The sequence below is a fragment of the Patagioenas fasciata genome, chromosome 18 (genome assembly GCF_037038585.1).
Source record: "Patagioenas fasciata isolate bPatFas1 chromosome 18, bPatFas1.hap1, whole genome shotgun sequence".
Lineage (NCBI taxonomy): Eukaryota > Metazoa > Chordata > Aves > Columbiformes > Columbidae > Patagioenas > Patagioenas fasciata.
In genome coordinates this window covers 12,461,349-12,471,792 of record NC_092537.1, presented here as the reverse complement: position 1 = coordinate 12,471,792, position 10,444 = coordinate 12,461,349, and the positions used below count along the sequence as shown (strand labels likewise).

The 10,444-nt window shown below is 44.7% G+C and overlaps 1 long non-coding RNA gene across 15 annotated transcripts in view; it reads left to right on the top strand.

The window, feature by feature from the left end:
• Positions 1-10,444, top strand: part of LOC136109524 (uncharacterized) — a 190,910-nt gene that overhangs the window by 66,542 nt on the left and 113,924 nt on the right. The window lies entirely within an intron of this gene.

Here is a 10,444-nt window from a genome sequence, read left to right as displayed (position 1 = left end):
CAAATTGTAGTGTCATATTTGAGAATATGTATGATGTTAAGGGAGTCTTATTTTTAAGTAAACTTAGGAAAAAAAAGGTATGAGTATATAAATATAGAAATGCCTTGAATGCAGATGGAAAAACTTATTTATAATCCAGTTTCAGAGATAAGAATTCACTGCATAATATACAATAAAGGGGGATGAGTAATTTCAACAAATCACTAGACGCTGCACACTTACCTTGAAGCTTTTCTAGGAGACAGGGCAGAGCACTGCAGACACACTTTTATAGAGTCTGTTTGGCAGATGCTTTAGATTCCTACTCTTTCTTCGGTCAAAAAATTTTTTGGCAAACATTCTTTGGCAAAACATTGTCTGGCAAACTTAACTAAGGGTATAATTGTCATTTGATTTGACCAGATATATTTAGAAATGTTTTGTATCTTACCAATGATGTGAATGTATTGACTATAAATAATATGACAAGAGACTGAAAGAGAGAATCTCAATTAGTCAAGGCACTTAGAGAACTTGGATGTAGGACTTATGGATTCCATAGCTGCATTTCCAGTCATTTCCTCCTGCATGTCTGTTCTGCAACTCTTGCAGATGCATTATGGAGATGACATTAATGTCTGATATTCTGGGGCTAATGAAGAAGATAAACTGTGTGAATAATCAAAAACAATCTTGTTAAATGAATTTAACTCTTATGTTCACCTGATATTTGAAATAAGAGAAACGAAATGTATTGAAGTTTGAACTCTTACATAGGAACATCTTGGGAACTGACATGCAGACCAAGACAAAGAAAAAATCACGTTCTTTTTTTCTAAACTTTTCTGTTGAAAGACACGGTACACTCAAATATGCAGTAGGTACAGAGTTGAGTAACTATAAAACTGTAATATTTAGTGACTAACACTACAGTAACTAACAAAGATTTTACTGTACCTGCACTGTTTGGTACGGATTTTTAAGAACATGATAGAATAAAAAATGCAAAGTAACCTTCTAAAGAGATAAAGCTTGTTCCTCACATATGTACCCAAAGTCAACATTTGTCCAGAACTCCCATATACAATTATCTTACATGCTTACACATTCACACAGTTCCAGCAAGAAGAGCTATTAACACAGTCCTGCCTGTACCAAAGCATTAGAGGTGGCAGAGCAGTCCTGTGCAGTGCTGGAGCCCTGAGAAAGAGGAAATTTTGTGGTAGTCCTGAGGAGTGACTGATCTAGTTCTAGGAAAAGGGCACTGTCACATAAGCTGCTTTAAATACTGTCAGATCTAAACACGCCCTTCTCCTGGTCATCAGCACTTGGTTATTAAAAGAGCTCAGTGAATAAAGCTCGGTGAATAGTGCAGGAGCAAGGTCAGGAAAATTATGCCTGTGATCCAAGGTAATATCCAGTGCCAAAGCACGGGCCTGTGCATGAAGAGCTTGTTCCAAGGAGGGCTCTGGCACTGCAGCACCCACTTTTCTGGAGTACAAACCCAGAGCTCCCCCCTGGGCTCCGTACACAAGGGCATGGGGAGGCTGATGGAAGGAGAGGCCCAGAAGCAACCAGTGGGAAAAGGTGAGCGCAGGGGGGCATCTGAAGTCCTGCCTAACTGGGCAATCTCTGACTCCCATGGACAGGCAGAAGTTAGAGGACAGAATCATAGAATGGTTATGGTTGGAAGGCACCTTAAAAAGATCACCTAGTGCAATACCCATGATGTGGGCAGGGCTATCTTTGACTAGATCAGTTTGCTTCAAGTCCCACCCAACCTGAACTTGAACGCTTCCAATGACGGGACATTTCCAAATTCTGGGGCCAGTCTGTTCCTGTGCCTCACCAGTCTCATCTTAAAAAATGTCTCCCTTACATCCAAGCAGAATCCACCCTCTTCAGTTGGAAACCTTTGTCTCTTGTCCTCTTGCCACAGGCCTTGGGAAAGTCTTTCTCCACCTTTCTTAGAAGCATCCTTTATATATTGGAAGCCCACGATGTGGTCTCCTCAAAGCCTTCTCATCTCCAGGCTGGACAGGCCCAGCTCTCTCAGCCTTTCTTCCTAGGACAGGTGTTTCAGTCCTCAGATGATTTTTGTGAACGTCCTGTACCTGCTCTGGCAGGTCCCTGTCTTTCTTGTACTGGGAGCCCTGGAGCTGGCCACAGTAGTTCAGGTAGGAGTCTTATGAGAATAGAGCAGAAGGGGTGAATCACCTCTCTCTGCAGGGCTGCTCTCAATCCAGTCATTCCCTTGGTATATACTGATGGTGGGATTTGCCTGACCCAGGTACAGGACCTTGCACTTGGCCTTCTAGAACTTCATCAGGTTCACATGGACCCACTCTTCAAGTCCATCAAGTTCCCTCTGGATGGCATCCATTGCACTACTGTATCAACGGTATCACTCAACTTGGTGTCATCTGCAAACTTGCTGAGTGTGCACAGCCTAATGTGCATGTTGTTAATAAAGACATAAAACCTTATTGATTAAAAAAAAAAATCCTTGAGGTACACCGCTGATTTCCATTTGGACATTGAGCCTTTGACTGGAGCTCTTTGGATATGACCATCCAGCCAATCCCTTTTCCATCGAATAGCCCATCCATCAAAACCATAACTCTCCAATTTAGTGGCAAGAATCTTGTAGTGCAACGTATCAAAGGCCTTACAGAAGTCATCAGTAGCTCTTCCCTTGTACACTGATGCAGTCACTCCGTTGTAGAAGACCACTGCATTAGTCAGGTACAGTTTACTCTTAATGAAGCCAGGTGGGCTGTCACTAATCACTTCCCTGTGTTCCATAGACTTCGACATAATTCCAGGAAGATCCTGAATCTTAACAGTCACTGACATGGGGTTGATTGGTTGGTAGTTCCCAGGGTCTTCCTTACTACTCTATTTAAACAATAAGAATAATTCTAAGGATGATAATAATTTCTGCCCCACCTTACCTTGTGTGTAGCTAGAAAGTGGTGGAGGAGGAGGTTGTCCCTTGACAGTACGTTTCTCTGGTTGAGTGTTAACAGCATGAATGTCTGCACTGGCAACTTCTTGAAGAAGAAACTATAGTGGCAATGGGGGGTCTATTTGGAACTTTTGTGCTCAGCAGGGATGTCGGCCACTGTCTGTTAATAGCTCTGCATCAATACCTTAGTCCCCAGGTACACACAATGGAAGCTAACATAAGCAGTTACGGATGCGTGGAGGTTTTTTTATGTGGTAGAGCAAAACGTACCTTGAAAGGTGATTGCTGTCATTCCAGTAACAGCCAGGAAGGTTACTGAAAGCAAGCAAAGTTGACATAGAAAAAGCCATCCCCGTGGGATTTGCAGCATGCTGGTGTTATTATCAGCCACGCTCTCTGGATTAGCAGAGCGTGCCTGTAGGGATCAGTGCACTCTGTGAATCACTGGTGGATCGTGTGACATGGAAGATGTAGCTTCAGGCTAATGTGTAGCAGGGCAGAATTGCTTGCTGAGGTGAGAGCTACAGCAGAGGAGGGATGTCAGTGTGTCACCAAAGCATCCACAGCTCTTTCCTTCTTTCCTTCTTTCCTTCTTTCCTTCTTTCCTTCTTTCCTTCTTTCCTTCTTTCCTTCTTTCCTTCTTTCCTTCTTTCCTTCTTTCCTTCTTTCCTTCTTTCCTTCTTTCCTTCTTTCCTTCTTTCCTTCCTGATTTTTTCATTTGTTTTACAGAGCAGATTTCCTGCTTACAGGCATATTGAGATGGTGTGTCATGGGTGCTGTGGTATGCTACTTCTTAGGTGAAAAAGAGAAAGATACTATAAATCTCCATTGAGCAATGGATAGGGATTTCATTTCTTCAGCACTGAATCCAAGTTGCTTAGAGGTGAAGTACATGTGCAGAGACAGAGCGTGTTTGAAAACATCCACTGTAAGAAGTGCAGCTTTCAAATGGTGCTGTCAGTTATGCTACAATTATTTGCTAGGCATGCTGTGAGAGCCATCACCAGACCTGACGGGGCATCTGACAGGGAATGCCCAGCCTCCACTTCAGCACTGTCTCTTCAGACAGCAGATCTCCGTGTAAAAGGAGAACTCCCAGGAATGTTAGCCCAAGCTGAACAGCAATGCTGGTACCCCAGTCCTTTGGAGGAAACTCCTCTTCCCTGCCCCTCTGCTAAGACATGGATGAGTGCTGGAGCCTTCATGTGGTACAGACACCATTTCTTTCTTCTTCAAGAAGCCTGTTTATTCAGGCTGGGCTGCACTTGAATGAGTGTCTGAGTTGTACAGCTACTCAGATGCCTATTATGTTCTCAGCTAAAGTCTCCGGAAGCAATTGCTGCTGGGCAGTGGGTGCTGGCTGAGAAGGTGGCCTTCCAAATGCCCTTTCCACCACCCATCAAAGTCACTGGAGGGCTCTAGGTACAGGGGGTGTGAGGAGGGGAACAGGCCTCTTGGGAAAGAACAGGGAAGGAAATGGATGTCCTGGTTTTGTTAAAAAACAAGTTTCTCTTTTAGTGAATTTTGCCTGTCAGCTAAAGCCTTCATGTTAGCTGCATTTTCCTGGAGAACCAGACACATGTTTTGGTTAAACCTAGCAAGGGAATGCAAACTTATTGATAAGCACGGATGCACATCTCGCGAGAGGGGCAACGAGAAACTGATGACCGAGAGACTGACCAATGGTGTATAACATTCCATTCACGTGAACACTTCATATAAAAGTGGGAGATCACGAGGATCTCGGCCCTTTGCCCTCTTTCCCTTTTTTCCTCATGGCTGACATTAGGAGAGGACCTTGCTTGTCGTCCCTGCGAACTGAGGCCCAGTGACAGACGGAATCCAGCTCCGGTTGGCTACAGAGTCTAATCCAGGACTTTGGGTGCTGGCTCTGCAGTTGCTGAGACTTACAAGATTGGTTTTGTATATTTTGTATATTTTCTCTATTCTTATCAGTAGCATTAGTAAAACATCTTTAACTTTTCCAACTCTCTTCTCTCTGTCCTCCTTTCCCTCCCGATCGCCTGTCCTGAGTGGGAAGGGGGGAGAGGGAGTGGCAAAAGGGGGAAGTGGTGGGGAGAGGAGGTTAACAATACATCTGCCAGGGTTTGATTGTCACCCCGCAATCTTAACCCTCGACAATGGGTTAGAAACGAAGCAATGATGGTGATGTGTCACCAGATACCCAGCAGCCATAGTGTCAGGGTGTTCTAACAGTGCTTGCATCTCCTGTCCTGAGGAGATTTCCTGATCACCCCACTGAAGGCTGCTGGGGACACACCTTTCTCCCCATGAGGTTTGTAGCTGGCAAGGTCTGAGTTTCACCAGAGAGACAGGAACATTGTTTGAGCTCTAAACAAGTAGATTGGGGAAAATGTATCTCATATCTTCTCCAACTCAGGTTGTAATGGCCACTTCACTTGGTCACAGCTTTCCCAGGCAGCACAGATATATATTACCTCCCTTCCAGATAAGTTTCTTCAGCTCTCTGAGATGTGCCTCCAGTCAGCCAGTATCTTGCAGGGTGCCTCATAGGATCCCAGAGCCATCCCATGACCCCACACTGCTCCTCATCTCACACGTTATCTATGCTCGAACTTACTTCTTCAGTCTCTGATCACAAAGGCTTCCTATGTGCTAGACTGTGTTTCCCCAGCAGTACCGTGCCTATCTTGGGGCTGTACTATTGGCTTGGTGAGGGGAGTGCGGTATACCTGTTCTGCAGGAGGTGTAAGAACACAGTCATGAGACCCTAAGGGCAAGGCTCATGTGTCAGGTGATTCCTCTTCTCCATGGGATTTGTGACATGGAGCTCAACTCTGCTCGTGGAGCTGGTAATGTTCCTGGATTTTCTTCAGTGGGATTCACTGGTCTCTGTAGAACAGAACAGATGAACTGAGCTTCCTTGACAAACTTGTTGGTGAAAGGGATTTCCAGATTCTGTTGCTGGTCCTCTTGATTATGCTTATTATTAGAATACTACTTTTGTGCTTGGAACAGACAGTGTGTTTTTTCTTATTCAGGTTGTCATAGATCCATGATGCTCTACAGTCTGTATGGGAAGATGCTTTATGGGGTCTTATCAAGCGATGATTTCCCCACTTTGCATCAGCACTTAGCAAGTGCTGACTTGAAAAATGGCATGTCAGGGGAAAATGGCTGCTCTTCTCCATGTATGGTAGCAAATCCCAAGTCAACAAAAAAGTAACCTTCATTGTCTCATTCAGTGCTGTTTTACTTAGATGCTTATTATTTGCTATGCTCAATGGGCATTCTCCACCACAGATTCATTAGTACATAAGACAGATGAGAATTTGTTGACAGTGGTGTTATAAGCAAATGCTTCGGGTTTCATAATGTAAGTTTAAACAAGTACATGCTTATGGTTTATAAGACATTCCTCAGAATCTGTCACATAAGTGTTCCAAAGGTACTGATGAGCCTAGGAATATTTTCAGGGTGTTTTAGTGTTAGAACAGCTATTGGATGTTTTCCTTGAATTTGCCAATTTTATTTTTTGTCATTATGATGTCCTCTGAAATCACTTGGTTGCCCTTTCCTCCTCTGGCTCCTGGGCCTTGTGTTATTTTCAGTGAGTGTAATCATAGTATCATGTGACCATAATCATCATTAAGCTGTGCAAAAAGACAGTGAGTGACACGGCAGCTCAGCAGCAGAAGGCCTGATGTCCTTGTGTTTCCTGCCTTACCCCCAGTCACCAAAGATCAGCAATCCCTGGCAGACTTTGCTGGGCAGCTCTTCTCCATTCTTGTAGCTGTCAGTATTTTGGCTGCTGGTTGATGAGTGTCAGTATTCTGAGCAGTATACTCAACTGCCTCTCAGAAGTTTCTTCAGATATGTAAAGATGAAGCACAGCACAGATTGATTTTGTTTCATAATATTAACTAGGAACACTGGATTTTCCCAGTGAGTTGTATGCCCAGTAACATGGAGCTGATGAACTTCCAAGCTCCCAGAGCAGAGGGAGGTGAGGGGCACAAAGTCGTCGTCCCACTGTAGCCATGCTCTGCTTCTGTGTGTGAACAGTGAAGGCCTAGATGGACTTTGCTTGGGTTCACAGTGCTATATTTACATTCACTTCATGGGGGCAAATATTGTGACTGCTTTTGTGTTTTGAACCAGCATAAAAATAGGCCATTGGAGTGACTCCTGTATACTTAACTGTGCAGAAGGTTTCCTCTGAGGCAACCTCTCTTATCCTGGTGGGGAGACTATGTCCCAGGAGAGGATGGTGAGAAGCCAGGGTTCTGGGTTCACACACAGTGTCTTCTGACTTCACACTCTTCTTCATGCATGATGAGGGAGGGCACACCCAGGTCTGTTGCTGATTCTCAACGTTTGAGCCAGATAAGGAAATGTGCCCAACTGAATCTTTCTGAGAGAACAACTGCGAACAACTGCACTATGCCATAAGTTGGCAATTACAACACATAGCAATGCAGCAGGAGAAAGATTCAGTAGTTCATGTGTTGAATACCATTATGAGTTATTAGAGGAAGATTATTCCTATAAGCAGACATGACTGGTGTGCAAGATTTTTCCTAGGGAAGTAGACTCCATGAACAAAGCACCCTTTGCTCAGTTTTAACCCAATGTGTCTCAACATCAGCATTTTTTCCATGGCACATATGCTGACCTTATGTCAGGCCCATGGCTAAAATTTTTTGCAAGCTGGGTAAAGACTTGTACAGTTCAAAGGAATAAACCACGCTCTCTCCTGGTTGCTTCTCACTCCAAGGTAGGCTATCATTACCTGCTGAGCTGGTTATTTTGTGCTCAGGTACCAAGAATGGTGAAATACACACCTTGGTAGAGCACACAAAGCAAGGTAGTGCCACAGCACATCTGTTTACTTATGCTGGTAGAAAGTCCTGACCTCCAGCATGTGCCTCCATTTCTTATCAAGGACAGAACAGGAACTGAACAGCTTCCAGGACACATTCCAACAAAGCTACTGCCTGTTACACTAAGGAGAATAGGTGTAGTAAAGGACCTAGTATGTCATGTACTAGTCCTTCTGTGACCACATCACCTTTGCTGTAGTGTGGTTTACACTATTTCCTTTGCTACAAGATTATCATAGGAAGTGCCTACTATGCTCCAAATGGAAACTACATGCAGCAGCAGACACAAGGCTGACCTCTTCTATTTGACATTGGCATGATTTGCTGGGCTATGTTGACTTTGGCATCATTCTGATGACTCAAGCTTCCGTGGTAGAACCATCACGTAGCAGAGGACAGTGCAGGTTCTATAAAGCAGGATTTCAAAGTCTCAGAAATTTATGCTTGTACCAAGTAGCCCTGCAATTACACATAACCGGGATACCCAGGAAATGCTGTGTGTCATCTAAGCTTTACCCAGTGCCACCTGAAGCCTTGCAGAGCCCTGTAGATGTGGTTGTGGATGGGAGTCTAGAGTCATCCTAGAGTAGCAGTGGTCTTGGAGATAGGCTTGAATATGCAAAGCTCAGCACAGAAACACTGCTGCTGTGGTAGAGCCATTCAGCAGGCCAGACTGCTTGATGAGCTCTGGTTCTTGATGAAGCTGAACCTGAGAACCAGGTAAGGTTAAGTTATTTGGATAATGCTGTTGCGTGCATGCAGGAATGGAGCTGTCAGTTGTAAATTCCCAGCAGGGTGAGTGTCCCTTTGAAAGCCAAGCCCATGTTCAGAGAGCACACGCTGACCACTGTCAACCTGCAGGGCTTCTCAGGGACCTTCACTTCCCAGGAGCTCCACCAGCAAGTCTTTCTTTGTAACACCACAGTGAATAAAGTTTCAAAGATTTCAGAGACCACCTGTCTCAAGCTTGAGCACTGCAGGCTACACCTGGGAACTGCTGACAGCTGAGCAGATTTTTACTTCCTACACATCCCCTGCACTGCTCTCTGCTGGGGCAGGTAGCCCCATGGAAAGTGCAATCATAGCTGCAGCTCAAATCCACAAGTTCTTGTCCTTAAAGACTCCTAAAGTAGTATATGGGTATCAAAAAAGCCAACTGCACAGATGACAGGTAAGTGAACTCATTAGAGCTATTAAAAAACCTCCTTCCCGCTTCTCTGGTAAACAGTCCTGTAAGTGTCTTCTCCTGGGAGAGTCCAGTAGTGTTGTTACTCTGGCAAGCCCAATATCTTCTGCATAGAAACAGTGGAATTCAATAGCTTTGTTTGTCCCAGTGTTCCCTTAGGGTGCCTGATTTGATTGGTATATTCTAACTGGCAGCATCATTTTCTACCCTCAAAATCTACTTCAGGTGGAGACTGTCCTTTCTGCCCCTGTCCCATATACAGAAATGCACAGACATGCTGTATGGGAATATAGTAAAAGATTTGGTGAGGAGATTAGTTACATGTAAATACGCTCAAGTGACTTGTCTGTAGAAAAAGCACATACATCACATTAATTGTTTTACTGACCTTGTGTGCTTGACGAGTAGAACCTCTGTTAGATAACATAGGCCTGAGAGAAACTCTAGGCACCTCATCACTATGTCTGAGATTCCTGTTTTGTTGTGAGAAAGAGCGGGAGGCTGTGCCTGCCTGAAGTCTTCAAATACAGGTGAGCTTGGCGGGCCGGGTGATCTTCCAGCGGGGCTGAACTGACCAGCACCTGCGTCCCCACCTGTGTCACCTCTGCGTGGGAGCTTAGGTGCTATTTCAGAGATCCTTCAGTAGAGAGGTAACTAAAATAAAACTTGCTCTTTGCAATGCATTCGTGGCCTCTGGCTCTTCTTGCGACGTGCCTGCATATGTGTACACACATGCTTTATACAGTGCCCTGCTGTTTGGTTCACTTCTCAAGAAGTAGGTGTCCAGGACTCCATGCCTGTCCCCAGTCCAAGAAAGGAGTCTGTTTCTCTGTAGGGACTAGATGGAGCTGGGAGTGAGGAACAGTCCCTGTACAGTTCAAGCATGCATCCAGCAGTTCCCTACTCCGAGTTGCCTCAATTTTCTCTTTTTTCCCTGATACTTGCCAACAGGGAAATGTGTTGTCTGTCCACAAATGAAACACCACAAAGCCCAGAGGTCCTGCTGATGCTTGCCTGCACATTTTAATTTCCTGTTGGCTTTCTCTTGGTCATTGCAAGATCTCATTAGACCTAGGGTCTTCTTTTGCACAAGTGCCCCTTTTCTCTGTGAAATGAGCAAAAGTCGAGTAGTTCACCCGAAAGTGATACAGGTGCTGGGTGGAAGCACACATTTCTTCTTGATGACAGTGAACAGAGAATCAGTGTTGTTACACAGGATGCTGTTGTGGAAGTTCACACTTTTTAAAGGATTCTCAGCCTGTAAATGAAGGGCTATTTAAGGCAACTCTCAGTTCAGCAGATCAGAGTCACTGTCTCTTCAGCACGCCATGCCATGCCATCTCCACTCCTAGCTGTTGTGCCCTGATAGGCCCACTGCTCAGTGCAGGAACCACCTCCTGCTTCAAACACCAGCACACACATGGCATAGCTGGAAAGAGGTAAACT